At 38.8% G+C, this 19,708-nt stretch overlaps 1 protein-coding gene across 1 annotated transcript in view; it reads left to right on the top strand.

Moving 5' to 3' along the window:
• The window catches only part of LOC149774626 (transmembrane protease serine 9-like), a 130,200-nt gene that overhangs the window by 86,878 nt on the left and 23,614 nt on the right, over positions 1-19,708 (top strand). The window lies entirely within an intron of this gene.

The raw sequence follows: 19,708 nt of genomic DNA, 5'->3' as shown, positions 1-19,708 counted from the left end.
TTGCGTTTATTTCTATTCGAACTGAAAGGATTACTATATTTTTAAGAATACCACTTCTATAAATAATCACTAGTACAGCATAAGACATACACTGTCAGTGAAGGCAGATACGAAGTATGTGTTAAAAGAAAACATCATTCTAACAATATTTAAAAAAAAATAAAGGAATAAATTTGGCTTTCATTGGTTGAAGGACTGGTATTATGATGACCTTATTACGATAAATCAGGACAACCCAAAGTGCTATAAATTGCTACGTAACATTGAAATTAGTCTGTATAGTTGACTGCCATGGTGGCCAAATTGGATGTCAGAATGGTATCATATTTCTATTTTCATTTAGGATTGATTAGATAATAGAAGCCTTACATTTGAAAATTCCATGCTAACACAAATACACACGAAAAAGGTTTGAGCATAATCGTATAACATGATCATAAATCTATAGACGTTTACACTGTCCAGCATTAAAGGAAAAGAAACAGTAGTTATTAAAACATTAATTACTTTAAATTGCAATGGTTTCTACTGTGTTGTAGCCACAATAACATTCTCAGTGAGGTACATCACAATAACATTCCCAATGAGGTACAGCACATAACATTCTCAATGAGGTACAGCACAAGTTTAAACTGAAAACAAAATCATATGGCTTACAGGCAAGTGGTGACAAGGGAGGGGGGGTAGGATTAATTAAGAAAATCCAGAGGCGGAGGAAGCATGTTCTGAAGGATATATATATATATATATATATATATATATATATATATATATATATATATATATATATATATATATATGCTTTTATGGACATAAGCAAATTCTTGACATATTTAGCATGGATAATTCAATTACTAAACGTACTCATGCATGCAGTTGCACGCAGTTAGTCAAGCATTTTATCAATGATCCCGTTCAGTCTGTTCCTACTAATGATTTGCTCCTCATGATGCAATTGTGAATTACCTTTCTTAATCATGTGTGGATGTAATGGAGAACACCCATAACAATCACCTTTTTATGGCAGGCTTATACAATTAATTTACGAGTTCAAGAATGGAACACCTATATGTCACAGAAAATCATTTTCTAAATTTGTGATCATTATCTTAGGAAAATGTAATATAGAGATGTCACATTCATTGCATTCCTGAGGTAGTATATCTAATAGACCAATTCCCAACGTACCTTGAATAACTCATTGTATTACGATGTAATCTGCTTCATACATCATCTCCTGAGAGCTCAAAAATATCATTTAGTTCTTTATAGTTTTCAAAACAGACATTATATTGTTATTTTACAGTTGAAACTATTGTTTTCAGGTAAATACACAGTTATAGGAGCCACATCATGGGGGGATGGATGTGCCTTGGCTAATAAGCCCGGAGTCTATGCAAAGGTCACAGAGTTCCTGACATGGATACAAGCAAAAATGAAGCTATAATAAAATAAATGATGTCGGGTCTTACTTAAGCATGAAACAAATTGTTTGTACCGTTACTCATATCTGTATGAGATATACATAATTCTCAAAGGGATGTGGCCACATCGTCTTGAGGAACATCTATTGTAGATTTGTTATAAGATGAGAATAATGTAAGATAATAAAAACTATATTTCACTAATCTGAACTTTTTATAACTTCAGTCTGCATAATTGTTTTATCATAATGAATAAGTGTAATCAATAAATATCTCTACTTTGCAATATATTTGCTACATAATGGATACTAGTAATTCACAAATAAAGACAATTCAATTGCAATACAATTCAGATTTATTCCTTGAATGACTTCACTGCATTTCCCAAAACTTTTAGATTATCTAAAATGATTTGAGAAGCAGATTGTCAAGGGGCCTCGAATGGCATAGTGGTCGAAATCTCTCAAAGTTAAAGATTACTGCATTTTCACCTCTGTCTGTGTGGGTTCGATTTTCAGCTGCGGCCAATGTTGATAGGAGATAAATCTTGCCAGTAGATTATAGTGGATCAGTGTTCTTTCCGGGATTTTCTCCGGGTTCCTCATATATTGTACTAAACATGGAGATAAACCCTATAACACCATCAGATAGTCCAGGAAAAAAACCGAGGTACAGTAATCAGTTAGAAATCGCTTCTTTTGTTGGAGGTGACGGCGACGAACAGGACGTATTTCCATCAATTTACATCCGACATCCAAACGTATTTTCTGATACAGACCGAGCATTCTTCAGGACGAAGAATAGTGGGTAAAAATCATATTCAAGTTCACAAATGAATTGTAAACTTCGTTGGTCAGAAAAAGAAAAGAGTTCATTGTGTAACAGGATAGACATAAATGGATCCCTGGTTCGAATGACAACACAGCACAATGTAACGAAACATGATAATTTATATAAAATGAACTAATCTATATATATATATATATGTGTGTGTGTGTGTATGTGTGTGTGTGTGTGTTAGTGTGTGAGTGTGTATAAAAGTTGTAAAATTAGTTCACTGCCAAACCCCACAGCTCTCCAGAATTATTGGGTTGGCCCTCACTTGTGTAGACAGTACACACACTTCATGTATAGACCATGCACACAAGTTTACAAGCTAGCGGTTTCGTCTTCGTATGGTCTTGCATCATCTTCCATATCGACAAACAGACTGCCAGACAGATATATTGAGATACCCGCACGCATATGCACCGACAGCACAAACTTTTCCTATTATAGGTTGGCCAACTTTTGATGGCTACACCCTCAGTTATTGGATCCACCATTCGCACAGACTCACGGATAGACATACGTGCAGAGCTATATACAGCCCTATGCATCTATTGACAGCTTCAGACAGCCCATAACAGCTACGATAAAACCAAACTGGTCATAAAACCTGTTCCGGAATTAATATCTTTATATGTATGCTACAAAATGAAACTAATAGCAACATGCAATTCAGAAGTTCACAACGATTCAAACCTCCCTGGTAATAAAAGCATCTTTTCACGATACGACATTAAAAAAACGAATAGGCTTCACATTTCAAATACAATACAAATTGAACACGTACCCCTATGGCTGGAGAACACAAATGGATAGCGTCCACACAATTGACAAGCTCCATAGACCAGAGTGTCAGTTAGAAACGGAACATGCCATAAATCCACATGAAAATGAGTATTAGTTAGGTTAAAGTAAACGTGCTTTCTGTGGTTTTAGTGAATCTTTCCGCAATCGTATCTACGACGAGATACATGTTAGTTCAGTTGGTTACCTATAAAACAACTATTGACCCTAAGTAACGTTGTACGCATGTACGACGAAAATGTACATATTATTAGATTAAGTTGTTGGTTTTGTTGTCTCTCAAAGCATCTGAAGGAACATATTTGCATTTTGTGATCGTTTGTACGCTGTTGAATCTGAATTGTTTTAAGTACACTACTAATAAATATATTATCATATGTGCGAACCTGATGCATTTGCCAGCAGTTTAAAACATGTATGCATTGCTCCATGTACGGTATAAATGTATGTATATTTTGTCGTTGAACAATGATTGGTGGCTTCCGTACACTGATTTGTCAACTGGACACCCTCGCGGAAGAAAGGCAGATCTCATGGGAGATGAAACTCTCATTAATCATTGTAATCGCTTTTTTAGGACAATAACGAAAATTCCTTGAGTTCATTACGGGAAAATCAAACGTATAGTTTGTAAATCTCTCTGTCTTCGGTGTATCTCTCTCTCCCTCTCTCAACATGAAGTCGTAAAAAAGCAAATCCATTCATTGACTAAGTTTGCAAATTATTCCATAGTAACTACATCGTATTCGAAACAAATGATATTTAGTTGCCAATCTCCATTTGTACCCTTATAACCTTAGGTAGGTTTGGAAGTATGATAATGTTGATTCCTGTTGAAAACAAAGACACAGTGGATAATGATATGCAAGTATCTAACGATCATATGCTATTCTAAACCCCCTTTCATACACCGCGATCTGTAAATCGTCAGAACTGCTATGTTTTGCATTGACTTGCCCTGTTCGTAGCTTAGGTGACCATATATAATACTTTGTTCTATCTTAATTGTTTTGAACGATACATGTTTGCATCCTGCATGAGTCACAACTTAAGAAGCTTATCACTTATGTGGAATATGGGGAGGTCGTTCAATACCATTCTACCCCCATTGCGTGCTAACGAATTTGCAGCATATCGTTTTACCTTTATATCACTGAAACTACATTATTACCGGTTTCAATCAGTATAATTGGGCTTCGCTTTGGAACTGTTTTATGTAAAGTTTCTTCATATTTAAAGATGCTCTGTGTGCATGTGATAAAATGATGTGTGGGATTACGGTATTTAACTTACGAAGCGATCTTCTTGTCCTGCTTGCCAGAATTGTGTATATATTTGTCGTACATTGACGTTTTTGTATGTGTTGTTATTTAATATGTCGCCTTCGTGGATGTCTTCTGAACGAACAACACTATTGGCCTCTAGAATTATTATGCTCAGTTCTAATCTGAATATAAAAATATAACAAATCTTCAACAAATTAGTTTTGATTGCTCTCAACAACTACAATTATAAGTCGAATACAACTGCAACCGACACGGCTTCAGATCTGCCGTCGGAAATGTGTTGGCAGGAATGGGTCTCTGCATATATTTGGAGTAATGAGAAAAAGAATTATTGTTGAATATGCATTATACTACGGCACACCAGGATCTCTGTTGTTTGCAGTTTGAGACGATCATTAAGCGAGAATATCCGCATTACGGTGAGATATGTTCCCTATTTATGGTACTTTGGTTGTTATTATCTAGGAGATTACCAACCTTGGTGGTATTACCCTGATCGAGTAAATAATAAAATAAGATATGAAATAATGGATTAAATAACACGGATATGTTCTAGAACAGCACGAGCCCCCGTATACAAAATATAACAATTTAATAAATTGCATAAACAAAATAAAATTGAACATGACAAATATATGATAATTCTTCTTTTGGAAATAGAACTAAAAAAATCATACGAAATTGAATTAGCAATTCTGCTTTTCTAAAAAAAAATACCAATTTCATCACATACTAAAGTGAATTAACAAACTCTTTAGCTCAGCATGCATGAATAACCTGGTTGCTTCCGGTTCTCACCAATTCAAAATTGATGACAAGTCAGAGTCGCCGTAGTGTTTTTCTTGTTTTCTCTTTATATGCTCATCCTCTTCGGGTCACCAACCGTACTTTGACTGTATGTCTTCTTTTCCCACCGTGTGATACACATATGGGGCTACTTTTATCTTCAAATAAATGAAATTTATCCTAAGTATTTGTCATTATTTTATTTTTGGCGTCGAACTTTATTTCCATTCCCGTTATGTCAGATGCCGTCTTATCGTAATTCATCAGAGTAAGGCCAATGCGATCCGTTCTCAGCCTATCAACTGATATACACATCATCTCCTCATTACCAAACATGGAATGTCTGTGGCAACTGCTAGAAACGTCTAGTTACACTATGACATCACTATTTTAGCATACAAGATCGATATCATTTAAGACATATATTCAAGCAATCTCGGCATGAAACTTACTAAGAACGCATTCATATCAATATAATAGTGAATGACATTTTATAATACATGAGTTATATAACATTAAAGACGAATGAATACCATCTTACCATGGGAGCTCAATGAAAATTAAAGTATGAATTTTTAAACTAATGAATGCATCACATAATTACAGTCATTTTGATTAACGTTATCCTAGAGATTCCTAAGTAAAAAATAATAAATGCCATCAAACAGTGAGTGATTAAGCATTGCAATCTTCCGATATATTGCGAGCATAGCCCTTATGTCAATCTGTATTGTTACCTGTCAAGCTACCCACCACAAATCTGCTGCGATATAACATTTACAAATAGTTTACATCAAGACAATACGGTATCTAATAATTCGTTCAATTACTCAAGTGGGATTTTTATATTCTCGACAACAATTTTTATTCCATTATATTCACAAGTTTAAACTGAATATAGATATCGACAGAACTTTACCAATCGGTACTGTATCTCTCAAATGCACGTGCAATGTAATGTCATCTGAATACTCATGACCGTAAAATGCGTGAACTGTCACTGGGATTATGACAATATATATTCAAAGGACAATCACGTATGCATATACACATATGTTTCACACAGGGGTAACCTTCGTACGACATTACATTAAGAAGTTTCGTTTATACATCATTAATACAGCTGGAGATATGCCAGTACGACTAAACGTTTACACTGTGTTAACCTGTAAATAATGCAATAGCTGGAGTTAGAAGAGTTGGTAGATGTATCATGAAGGGAATGTTCTCATTACTTTTTATGAAATTATATTTTCTCATATACGTATTATGTTTCAAAACATTATTATCGGATGATGATTTATGGACATGTACTCTTCATCGTGACCAGACTTTGGTGGCGGACACAATCAGATCGATAGAAAGGTGACAATTTTACTCCTTTACGGTATTGTCACTCTACCGATGATATGATTTCACACCGCTGATGATACAGAGAGAGAGAGAGAGAGACAGAGAGAGAGAAGTTCGTGTGCGTATTGAAAAGAAAACGGTAACTATCATCATGAAGCCCAACGGAAAACTGTTTTATTGAAAATAAATAATGTTTGCAATAGAGAGTCACAGTCCGAGTATTGAAATGCATGTACATAATGTGTTACATTTTAGATTTTAAAAATATATATCATATCACAATTTTCCTTCAAGTGTACTAATTTCATGAAATTCACTAACGTATCTGATAGAATATAATATAACTGATACAATATTGAAAATATTAAGGATTTAGCATGACTGGATATTCAATATTTCTTACCAAAACCACGATAATGTCTTTAGGGAAGCAGTTTACTTAATACTTGACCTGAAATACCAAAATACTATGTTATGGAACTTTTAAAAAAAGTTTATTTCAAAATTAGTTATTGCTAAGCATGCAGTTGTAAGGAATACAATCATCACTAAGCCCATCCACCAGGTTGGCGCACGACTTTAGTCGCTGCTTAAATATAATTCTTGAAATTGGAGAACATCACTCGCATCCAAAAAGCCCATCACATCGAGTGGTGAACTTAACATAAGCTTCACTGTTAAGTACAGTTATGGGACACAATTAGTTTAATGTGAACTGCATGAAGAAACTTTACGAGGACGTACCACTCGATACAGCCATAAACGTTTAAAGTACATGCTGAAGGATGCGAGGAATTTTAGTCACGTTATAATGATATACATGTGTTACCTAATACGTTATTGTATACATATTGTACAGACATCTGATATGTTTACATTTTATGTATTATTGTTTTTGTAATTAAACTTTACATTTGTTTAGAATGATTTGTCTTCCAATATTGTGCAACTCATTTTATCATTTTCAAAACTTAAATTTTAGTTTGCACTATGTAGACTATTTTGTGCTGAGGTGATGCAAACTAATAATACTACTACTACTACTACTACACACACACACACAAACACACACACACACACACACACACACACACACACGCACGCACACTGACAACGGGAGGCACCTGCTCGTATAGTTTTGAGAAGATCTTGGCATGAAACAGCCTGGGTTCGAACCCACGACCGTCAGAGTCCGCTGAAGGTGCTCTAACCACCAGGACACCAGATTGGTCTCATAGGGATATATAATGTATTATGACTGTGTAGGGGCAAGGGGAATTTAAGATAGGGATAATGAATGGCAATGGAATATGACTGTCTAGCTACGGATGTAATTTAAGATGAGGAACAAAGGACCTTCACGTTGGGGACAATGTGTCATTAACATGGGAATATTGGGCCTGAATAGGACGAAAAATTATGTCGTGATAATTTTTGAAAGCAGAAATAAGATAGTATCTCTCTCTCTCTCTCTCTCTCTCTCTCTCTCTCTTTCACACACACACACACACATACACACACACAAATTATCAGTCTTAATCTCTCTCTACGTCGTAATAAGTTCGATTAAAATGATAATGGTACTTGTTCCGTTTGAAAATGCCTATCCAAAAATGTGATCATAAGTTTCCAGAATTATGTGATCTTTTCTGTTTGTTTTGTATTTGCTTTTAAAAAAAAAAAACTTACACCCTTGCATACTACAAATCAATATGTCGTTGGCTAAAACAAATCTTGAGTTGACGAGCTTGTACAATTCAGATATACTAGCTTTATCCTTTTTTCCCGCCCTTAGATTTTTGAAAACTATGCAAGATCATTTGTAGCGTGTGCTGCGAGAAACGTGACATCTCTCAAATCTGGCATACAGTTACGCAAATTTAAGCAGTCAGTCGACAATAAATATCACACTACCATTTTATGAAATTGATGACTGAATGAAACCAATGGACATATTTCACATATAATGTATGTTTCTCCTAATTATATTTGTCCTGTAATATGGCAAAAAATAGCAGAACCAAAAATGGTCTGCATTGTTTCTGTGTTGCTTCTTTAACATTTTATCTTTGTATCTGATATGCATTGCCAAGTTTGTCTGCCAATCTCACAAAACACAAGACTCCAAACTTACTGTAACTTAATACAGTAAGACTAGTGGGCCTTCAGACCTACGTAGTTATGCAACACAATATAAATCCATAGTAATTATTGTATATCTACAACATAAATATTGTTACTTTTTCAGCGACACAAAAGCAAGAGCCAGTCAAACATCATACAGCGCTACCAAATTATATCAGATCACTTATCATAGCCACATCTGGGCCTGGTAAGACGCAAGTATTACCTCATATGATATAGATGTCTACGATGGTATTAGTTCTATTTAGTGACACCATCCCTAGATGATCAACGATGTCACGATGTGCTTAAAGATTTACATGGAAATGCATAATGGTTGCACAAGGATGCTAATAATACTATTGATTTTAAGATCGATATTGATGAAGTCCCATCTGTAAATAATCTGAATGGATTTATTTATAATCTCGCAGCATGCGATAACGTGATGCTCGACAAGCAATACAGCTTGGATATTTTCTCCAAGCAGACACACAAACATTGATGTTATATACGTTACACAGCGAATTACACAAAAACACTAAACTAATTATAGATAACTGTCATATCATATTTGTGTTTAATGGAGGCGATACAGCAGCGGGGGGGGGGGGGGCGAATCCGACATTTTGTCCAAACGTCATTTGGCTTAATTAGTACTTTCTGCACTCAGCGGATCCGGTGTCGTCAGCGCCTGGTAAAAAAAAAAAACGACGTCGTCGTCGTTGTCATCGTCGAGGGGCCAAATCGACAATTGTCCGGACGTCATTTGGTTTAATTAATACCTTCTGCGCGTCGATCCCAGCGTCGTCAGCGTCCGGTAAGCACATCGACGACCGCGTCGATGTCATCGCCCCCCTGCTGCTTACAATTTAACCGAATATTTGGTCAAGTCCGATACGATATCGTGTCCGAGGATCATGTAAATTTATCGTTACAAATCCATGTGGGGTCGACTGAGCATGACTAAAAAAGTTTCGAAAAACATTAAAGTCCATGTCACCGCCGCACCATGTCTGCCAAATATTTCGTAGCGTGTGTGTATCAACGCCGTTGAATACAGCAAGAATATTACAGTTGTCTCTGATTACTTTTGGAATCTGAGTATACCGTTGAGTGACATATATCACGTCAGTGTTTTTATGCCTGCCTCTGGAAAATATCCTAGCTGGGTTTTTTTGATTGTCTAACATAACATCATCGTACACGACTAGATTGTTAACGTCGCCATCAATATCATCGATACCTGGTGCATCATTGATATCTGTAATAAACTCGATGACATTTTTTTTAGCGATCGCTGATGCATTCTCGTTGAAATCTTTCAACACCTCGTAGCATCGTTGATCATCTACGCTGGGAGCAACCAAATACAACTTATCCCACTTCATCCATCTCATTATTAAATTAAGTAACAATTGCGTCTTGCCGGATCCAGATGGTCCGATGATAATCATCCGGATCGAGTTTGGTAACGCTGCAACATGCTTAACTGGTTCTCTTGTTTTAGTCGCTGAAAAGTCAATTATATTCATGTCTCTATACATAAATTATGGATCTATATTGTGTGAAGTGTAGAGTGCGTACTGGCACAAATGATATGACAACTGTTACAACAAGAAATAACAGATCGGCGCTTACTGGTAAGTGTGTACAATGCGGTACAAAGAAATTTAGATTTATTTCTATTAAACCCGGGGATGTTTTAAAAAAAAGCGAGGAGGTGATATTGCAGCCAAGTTATCAAAACTCCCCGGACCCCCGTGGGCAAAGTATCCAGGAGAAAAACACCTCCCAGGATATAGCTACTGTGGCCCCGGAACACGATTAGATATCAGACTCGATGATCAAAATCAGCCCAAACCCGGTGAGTATCCAATAAATGCTATCGATAAGGCGTGTCATGTTCATGATGTTGCTTACAAAAGTAGCGATCTGCAACAGCGTCATATCGCGGACGTAAAATTAATTCACGCGTTAAATGCTATTCCTGATAAATCCGTCAAAGAAAAATTGGCCTCATGGTTGGTAAAATCGGCTATGAAAGGTAAATTAATGATGGGCGCCGGTAATTAATAACAACATGGAATCCATCTATTATTCTCCGAGAGGATACTGGAAGGGGAAGGCCGCAATTGGTAAGCTTGCAAGCGCTGCAAAGGTAACAAAGGCCACTGCGGTTAATTGGTTATCCAAACAGGCTATATGGCAAATTTATCTACCACCGCCTAAACAAATCAGCTTCTCGCGCTTTGATGTCAGCGTACCTAATGAAGTTCATCAGGCTGATATACTATTTTTGCCGCATGACAACGGTTACAAATACGCGCTAACCGTAGTTGATGTTGCGAGTCGATACAAACAAGCGGAGCCGTTAAAAACAAAGTCAGCAACTGAAGTAGCCGATGCGTTTGAAAGAATTTATCGAAGAGGTCCTCTGCGCTGGCCAAATCTATTACAAGTTGATCCCGGTAGTGAATTTCGCGGCGCTGTTCTATCAACGCTGAAACATCATAGCGTCGCGATACGACGAGGTCATACTGCGCTACATCGTGATCAGGCAATTGTTGAACGATTCAATCGGACTGTTGCTGAACGGTTATTTGGATATCAATACGCGAAGGAATTCATCCAAGAAAAACGATCTCGTGAATGGGTCAAAAGGTTGCCAGGCGTAATTGCCGCGTTAAATAACGAGATTACCCGAGCAATCAACATGAAGCCCAGCGACGCGATTAAAGAAAAGTATATACCCGGAAGATCAAAAATAGATAGCGTTTCCAAGCCGATTCTCGGCGATGTCACTGTTAGATATCTGTATGAACCAGGAGAGCTTGAAGGCGGTAAAAAAAGAGCTACTGATCCTATCTGGAGTGTTACCACACATAACATATCAACGATAACACGATCAACTGGTAGACCACCGATCTATAGACTGGATTCAACTGCTCCTCAGCGCGGATTTACACGCGAGCAACTACAAGTGATACCTGACGATACTCAATTACCCCCGCGTGGTCTTAACTAGCGCCGTTGCGTCTATTGCACTCAAGACATGTCAATCTCACATTGTTTTTGACATGACCGAGACTGTTATCGATCCTGTCCACGGTAAATTGGCGAGCGTCTTTATCCGAATAGCGCCAACTCATTATACAATTGCAACTCGCGCAGTGATTATTCTGTTGTTGTCGTAACGCAATTATTAAGTCGGCATCAATATCAAAACGCCGCTGTTTTTTTTTATCCTGTTGGCGGTAACCCGAGAGTTTTCTATCAATGACGCTTGCATCGATGGTGACTCCGTCACTGACTCCGTCACTGACTCCGTCAATAACAATTCTTCGAAGCTGATTTATCCTTCGTACTCTGGACACTGCAAGATAGACTAGATTCGACCATTCGATGAGATTATCAACCATCCAAACAATTGTATCCGTGATAGTCAGTCCCTGCGAGGAATGTATTGTCGTTGCGTATCCTAGCGTCCACGGGGATTTATCAGCACGTAGTGCGTCCTCGACGACGCTGATATCAACGAGCACGATATCATTCAGCACGAGAATTTGTTTTTCTGTCCGGCCTGGAATTTCAACTTCAATGTTCTGCCGCCGTGTGTCCGCGGGTCTATATCATAACGGCACTGGGCGCGTTGGAAACCTTTCCTTATGCAACGTAAACAACTTCCGCTGAAGTGTGTCTCTGACTATCTTTCTACTCGCTACAATTAAATCGTTTGGTCTCCATGTTTCCCAGAATTCATTTAACGGCGTTTCCGGAATCACCTCGCGGATTATTTCACATTGAATTCTATCCGGCTGTAATCTGATTAATTTTTTAACCTCGCGCAGTTGTTCATCAAGTGCTCGGTAATCAGTATCGGTTTCTTCATAATAGTCCACAAAACCCTTTAACCAATCATGTGGGCCCTCGCCGACAAATGGCGGTGGTTGGCCATGGTCGCCACACATGATCACCGCTGTATTCGCGAGCAGCAACCAATCAAGAAACATTTGTAAAACATCTAACGAAACAGTACATATTTCATCCCAGATGATAACCTCAGGAATAAATTTTTCACCCATTCGATCAGGAGTCCACTCACCGCCGCTGTATCGAGAAAAGCTGTGATAAGTAACGGCGTCAACATTTCGTTGTTTTATCTCTCGCGCTAGTCTATGGGTCGGTGTAAGCACGATTATACTTGCCCGCGTTCGAAATAATTCAATTGCCCGAGTCGTCTTTCCTGACCCGCCACAGCCGTTTAAATAAACCGTCTTGTGTCTACAAATTGGATCAGAACACGGTGGTGCATTAGACCATTCTGACAATTTATCACCGCGTAAGTAGTTGTTCTCAACGGTGACATCTGCTGACGGGGAATAATCGCGTCGTATTTCATTTTTAATTCTCCATGTACCCCAACTCTCGTCCGGACTAGTAAACTCGGCTACGTTTTCCTTATACGCTACGTCAACATAAAACGAATCAACGGCTACTCTAACGGCGGTGTCTGGAAATCTATTTATCATCGAGAATAAATTGATAGCGGCGTAACCCAGCATAGACGCCCTCAAATGCGGGTATGCCGGGCTGTCTCCGTCGCTGTAGGTAACAACTGTACCCAACCTTGTTCCATTGGACAAGAAAGCTGTTTCGCAGTTCACGTATCTATTTTTCGCCACTGCGTCCTTGATTACGAAATCATATTCTGCGTCATCTATAATCAGCCGTGAGCAATATCGTTTGTAGTCGTGGTTTTTTCCACCTTGTGTGAACTTACCAATTATTCTTCTACCGAGATCTTTTGCCTCGCGGTTTCGTTGGTTGAATATCCTCCTGGACCATTCGATGATATATTCCTCGTCGGCATCGATGTGTTTTCTGGATTCGTCAATTATGCTATCTAGACGCTCCGGTTCTGGTAACCAGACTTCAGTCTGCGCCCGGTATGATATAATCGCGTCACTGACAATCAACGATACAAGCATGCTACAATCAATCATGTACCGTAGCAACGCTATTGGCAGCCACTTCTTTTCAGCCATGTGTCTACCGATCCAAATATAGCAACAGCGATGAAGTCCTGCCGCGAACTCAAATGATACTATGCGAGCGAATCCGGTTAAATCAAAATCAGGCAGTGGTCCATTAATAGCAACACGAGTCATTTCATGTCTGGGGTGTCCAAATCGTTTGAAATACTCAGCGGCGGATCCATACCCGAGAAAACTCGCTGGATAACAGGCAACCATATCAACGGAAATCATAGCGTCGCGGTTGTATTCAGTGTTCCATAGTCCACCGTGATAGTATTCCAAACAACTGGATTGTACATCCGGTAGAAATTCCTTGCGCGTTGGACCCCACGCATTTTTCCTCGCTGCAACATGAGCCGCAACCGATGGAATCGTAAAACAATTTGTTAGCAGTTGTTCATCATGCTCTTCAAATTCCATGGCGGTTTTTTTCATCCTGTTGTGAAATGCTTCAGTGCGATATAATTCACCGTTTGGTCTTACAAACTGATCAAAGGTATCAGCGCTGCGAAGTAACCACACTGATACAGGGTCGTTTTTACACAAATAAGCGATAGCATCAAATAGTTTCCTCTCCGCGAGAAAACCATCTTGTATAAATTCCCCCGGGATATACTTTACCGTTCTATCCCGTGGAAACACTGTGATCGCGGGCGTCCATGCGTGTTCGTTATGATCAATAATTTTGATTGGGGTCCCATTTGATTTGTACTTTGATTCGTATAATACTTCACCGGTTATCGTTGTAACGGTTATTGGAAATCTCAACGACGTTTCTAATCTCGCTATGTCGCTGATGGTTGCTCCACGCTCTTTTACGGTTAGTTCCCACTGGTTGATTTTGCTACGTCGTAAATCAGTCAATTTGTTTCCTCGACACGCATTTGTAAAATGCTCTATTACTCGTTCTGCTACACAATTTATCCCCGTTGACTGTTTCATCGGCGCTAGTTTTCCGATATCAAGTTTCTTATTTAACGGGTATATTCCATAAACAACTGCTGTTTCAGGATACGCTCGTTCATAGTATGGTCTGTCAATTCCGGTTAACAACCCCGGCTTGGAGTCGCGGCTAACAATGACTGTTTTCTTGTCGCTGAGAACTGGTTCAAATTTATCACGTATGATCCAATCACCTGATTCCACCCGGACAATGAATTTTACTCTGAAGAAATACTTTTTACCGTCAAGTTGTGATATTATCGTTGCTGCGCGGTTGTCGTTCATGGTAGCATCAACAACGCCATCAATTCGAAATGTTGACCAACTATGAGATGCACCATCACGCTTGAATTCATCGATACAATCGCGTATTTTACTCAACAGGGTTCTATCGTTTATTAACGCTTTTGGTGCGTCCTTGAGGACTCTATCAAGATTGAATTTAATATTTTTCCAGGGCTTAATTACTGCTAATCTCTCGAACTCATCCATATAATTAAAACAAGTATTTAAATAAAAGAATATAGTATAATGAATAAATGCAAATGGTTGATGATTGGGTCGATAACCCCGTGCAATAAATCATGTAGAGGTGAATTCTGCGGGTATCATTTACAAAGCGTTCGTAATGGTTCTCTTGGCCCCCTACCGTGCTTGGTTTGTCACGTTGGTGTAAGAGGAAAATCGCAGTTGTGTATTAATTGTGGCGGAAAGCGATACAGGGAACTAAAACGCTATTATGACAAACGAATTAAAAACGCCGTCATTGACCCCACCGCTGATTCCGTCATCAAAACCCCCCAAGACTATGTTGAAAGATTTATAATTAAACCAAATAATAAATTAGACAAGTAGTATTATTATATAAATGGACCAAGAATTTCAGCCGCATCCCCTGCTCGTCAATTACGAGGCATCTTGCGACGGCATTGTTAGAAACCGCAGACTAAAAAAAACGGTTGGATGGAAAAACAATCACGGGTATTTAATGTTTACTGCTGGAGGGAAAAAATATCTCTGTCACAGAATCATCTATGAATGTTTCCACGAATTGATCAAAGATAGTCTCGTTATTGATCACATTGATTCTAATTATCAAAATAACAGACTGTGTAATCTGCAAGCTATCTCTTAGAGTGAAAATATTAAAAAAGGCCAGACTGGTAAGTACTCAAAAGCAGCAAGGGGCGTCAAATCATTTGATACATCAACGCACGAGGAAAAAATATTTCAGTCAATGAATGAGGCAGGAAAATATTTTGACATTTGTAGCGCCTCAGTACGATTTGTTGCAGAACGAGTATATCAAACAGCTTTCTCAAGTAAAAACGGACATAGAATTCGATTTTCATATCTGAAGGGGGATAACTCGTGAGGGTACGACGAAGTCGCCATGATAGAGTTATGCTGTCACGTGATTGCAAATAGTCGTCTGTTTCAATGTAAATGAGTTACCTATGCGCGTTCACCTGGAACGCACTACGTGCTTATATTTTTTAAAAACTCGTTATTTGTTAGGTGCGTCCGTAGTCCGATGCAAACATGTTTGACTATGAAACTCGAGTCAACAATTTACGGGTTCGCGCCTCGCAGCGGGCAATTGCCTGGCGGGAAACGGTTAGATGTTTTTTTTTCTATATAATTGGGGGGGAGGGGATAAAGCCCCCTTCGTTGAAGTTCAAAACGAACCAAAACGCAGCCCACACACTATCATTCATAGTGTGCGCGGTTGGTTTTTTCCAACTACGCAACCATGATTGATTTTTATGGGTTGCGTTTTGGTTCGGTTGAGTGCAAACCACGCCCCCGTCATTGTTTGTACTGTCCATAATTAAGTATATGTATGCCTGTAATCTGCCACAAACACTTCTGCAACATCGAGTGGAGATTTACGGCATTGTACTGTCCATAATTAAGTATATGTATGCCTGTAATCTGCCACAAACACTTCTGCAACATCGAGTGGAGATTTACGGCATTGTACTGTCCATACAAGAAACGGGGTCAAAAATGACCCCCCAATAATTTTATTAGAATTTTTATATTAGAAATAAGATGTTTATAAGAATATGGATCCCCAAGACATCAATAATATATTAACTGAGATTTCAAAATTAAAAAATCAAGGAATTGTATTATCTGATAGGCTCAACAGCGAGGAAATATTATCCGATTATGAGGTTATAAACGAGCAATCGAAGCGGGGGCGTTTTACGCTAGCCCGCGAGTATTCTTTTATAAAACGATTACAACATACAATTAATGAGAACCTGTATGGCAATGACGTAAGCGTATCCATTGGGTTATTCACTGCCGTTGAAACAATACGAAAAAAACTCGGGCAGCTTTATGAAAAACGCCGCGAGATCTCTAGTAAGATTAAAAACATTAGGAGGATTATAGACGAAACCCCTGTGGGGAGCCTCAGCTTGAAGTTACCTGTGCCCACGTCGCGTGACGAAGTCGGCATACCAATGTAACATTATATACATGTGATGTGAAAAAGTAATGGTTTATTTTTTTTTCGATAAAGTCGTACTATAACGTTTTTAATTACCTATCCATATACACACAATGACACAACTTTCGCTTCGATATATTTCTGCCACCATGGAAAGACTCGGCGGAAAATTAGAAAATTTTATTAGAAATTGTGGATCAATTTACAATAATGGTAGGTGAATCACTTACTACTCGGCTAGCCAGAGAGCGGCTAGCAGCGCTTAAAAAGTTTATACCGTTACGAGACAGAGTGAGAGAAAAACTTCAAACGCGGCAACAAATGCAAACTGATTTTGCTGTTGGAAGTGAACAGTTATTTGCCCCGGTAACTAAAGCGACTAAGGATGTTACAGCGGCAACAGAACGAGCAATATATGGAGATATTCCTAAGGAGGGCGAGCGACGAGAAGTGCCTCTTCTTCCTGTACTTGAAAAGATAGCAGCAGAGACCGAACAAACAAAAAAGTCTCTGGAAACACTTCCCGTGGATATAACAACTACTGGACAGCAACAACGACAAAAAGAACGAGTACTAGAAGAACTACGACGACAAGGTGATACTAAAGAAGAGGAAGGAGACGCTACTATAGAAAAAATGTATTCACCACAAAGTATATTTACACACGATGTATACAATAAAATTAAAAGTTTAGATGTCACTGAATTAGCTAGATTCACCGCGCTGAATTTTTCACCTGATCTAAGAGAAAACGCTGTAAACAAAATGTATAAAGAGTACATAAAAAATGACAAGAATTGGATAAAAAAAGTATACCTGGCAAAACGCGGCAAATTTAAAATCACAAAAAATATTCGCAATGATTTCGAGGATTTTAAAAAGATGGTATTGAGTAGAGTGGATAAAGAAAAGTCAACTGGATTTCTTGGTAAATGGGACACAACTGGAAATGGATATTTAGGCAGCGGCTTAGTTGGAAACGCTAGTGTTACTTGTCCTGGTAATGTTCTCAGTGATATATCACGGTTAGAAGTACTTATCGGAGGGAAACGAGCCGGAAATAATTCCAGAGAAATTATTAATGAAGCCGCTGATATTTGCAGGCGGCTATTTGCCGGCGGTGTAATGGGTATTAATATATATCGAATGCTCATAAACGAACTCGTGGATGGTTTTGATGACCACGGTCATCACAGCGATTGATCAATCACTGGTGATCACAATTACTAATTGGAAAACATTAACATAATAATAAGATGATCATACATTACAACCATGATAAACCAGTACTCGTCTACGTGGTAAACTCGCGATTGCCTGTTTACCGCGCGTACTATGGAGATGGTCTCGGTAGCACCATTGCGGGTTTATTTACAAGAATGGCTCCAAAAGTAGCGCCGTTAGCCAAACAATTAGGAATGAAGGCTATTGATGTTATTCGTGATAAGGGTATTAGTGCTATTGGAGATGTTGCCGGAAAGGCGCTTTCTGCAGCAAAGGACAAACTAATGTCGTTGGTGAAATCCAGGGGATTTTCAAGAAAAAAACAGAAACCACCGGTGATGCCATCAACGACAGTGATGCCTGCAAATGTCAGTAAAGTAATAAATAACGCCGTGGAAGAAAAACTAGAGTCGTTGGCGTCTCAGTCGTCCACCAACGCGCCCATAAACACAATAGCGGGAGAGTGGTCTTAAACAGAATTCAAAGAAAATCGCAATTGAAAACATTAACATGATAAATAATAAAATGTTTGCGCGAACCGCTGATCCCGCGTTTGATATGGATGCCCCAGTGCGCAGGGATGATTCTGTCCGTGATTATCAATATTATTCTTATTATGCAGCACAACCCGACCTACGATCGCGAATTGAACTTCAAGTCCAAGATACCAGTAGATACTTTCTGCCATGTGAAGCGTTTATCGAAATTGAGGGAGAACTCGTGACAAATGCCGCCGATAATGCACCATACGCAGATGACAATCGTGTTCGAGTTGGCTTTGTCAACAACGGTATCATGGCGTTATTTGAGAGCGCCAGATATCTTATTGACGGGCGAGAAATTGAATCAGTAGAACGCGAGGTTGATGTTGCAACGACGATAATTGGGTTAGCGAGATACTCGGATGATTATACAAGATCGGCGGGCCCATCTATGATGTTCGCAAAGGACTCCGCCGATAACGCTGATCATCTTCAGTACGTCAACGTGCTGGTGGAAAGAGATACCGCATTTGCTAATCAAGCTGAAGCAGCCAATCCAGACCGCAGAGCAAGACCGGGCGCTGAGTTCAATATTATGAAAAGTCTTAACGATAATTACAATATGGGATTCGCAGCACGAGTAACAATGTTGCAAAGACCACGCCGAACGTTTTCATGCGCGATTCCACTCCATCACATATTTGGGTTTTGCAGAAATGTCAGAAAAGTTATCTATGGGGCTAAGCATACAATCGCGCTAACGCGAAGGGGCGATGATAACAATGCAATATGGCGTGCTGCTGGTGTCGCTGACGGTAAAGTCGTTTTAACTAAAATAGCATTGTGGATGCCGGTGTTGACTCCATCAGTTACCACGGAAGCACGATTGTTAGCATTTATGGAACAGGGAGGAAAATCGTCGTTGAGTTGGCTAGCGGTAACAACTGATGCTAAA

Source organism: Sinohyriopsis cumingii, unplaced genomic scaffold (assembly GCF_028554795.1).
Source record: "Sinohyriopsis cumingii isolate HCF-2022 unplaced genomic scaffold, ASM2855479v2 utg000160l, whole genome shotgun sequence".
Classification (NCBI taxonomy): Eukaryota; Metazoa; Mollusca; class Bivalvia; order Unionida; family Unionidae; genus Sinohyriopsis; species Sinohyriopsis cumingii.
The sequence above is the reverse complement of the archived record's forward strand: the minus strand, read 5'-3'. Positions and strand labels throughout refer to the sequence as shown.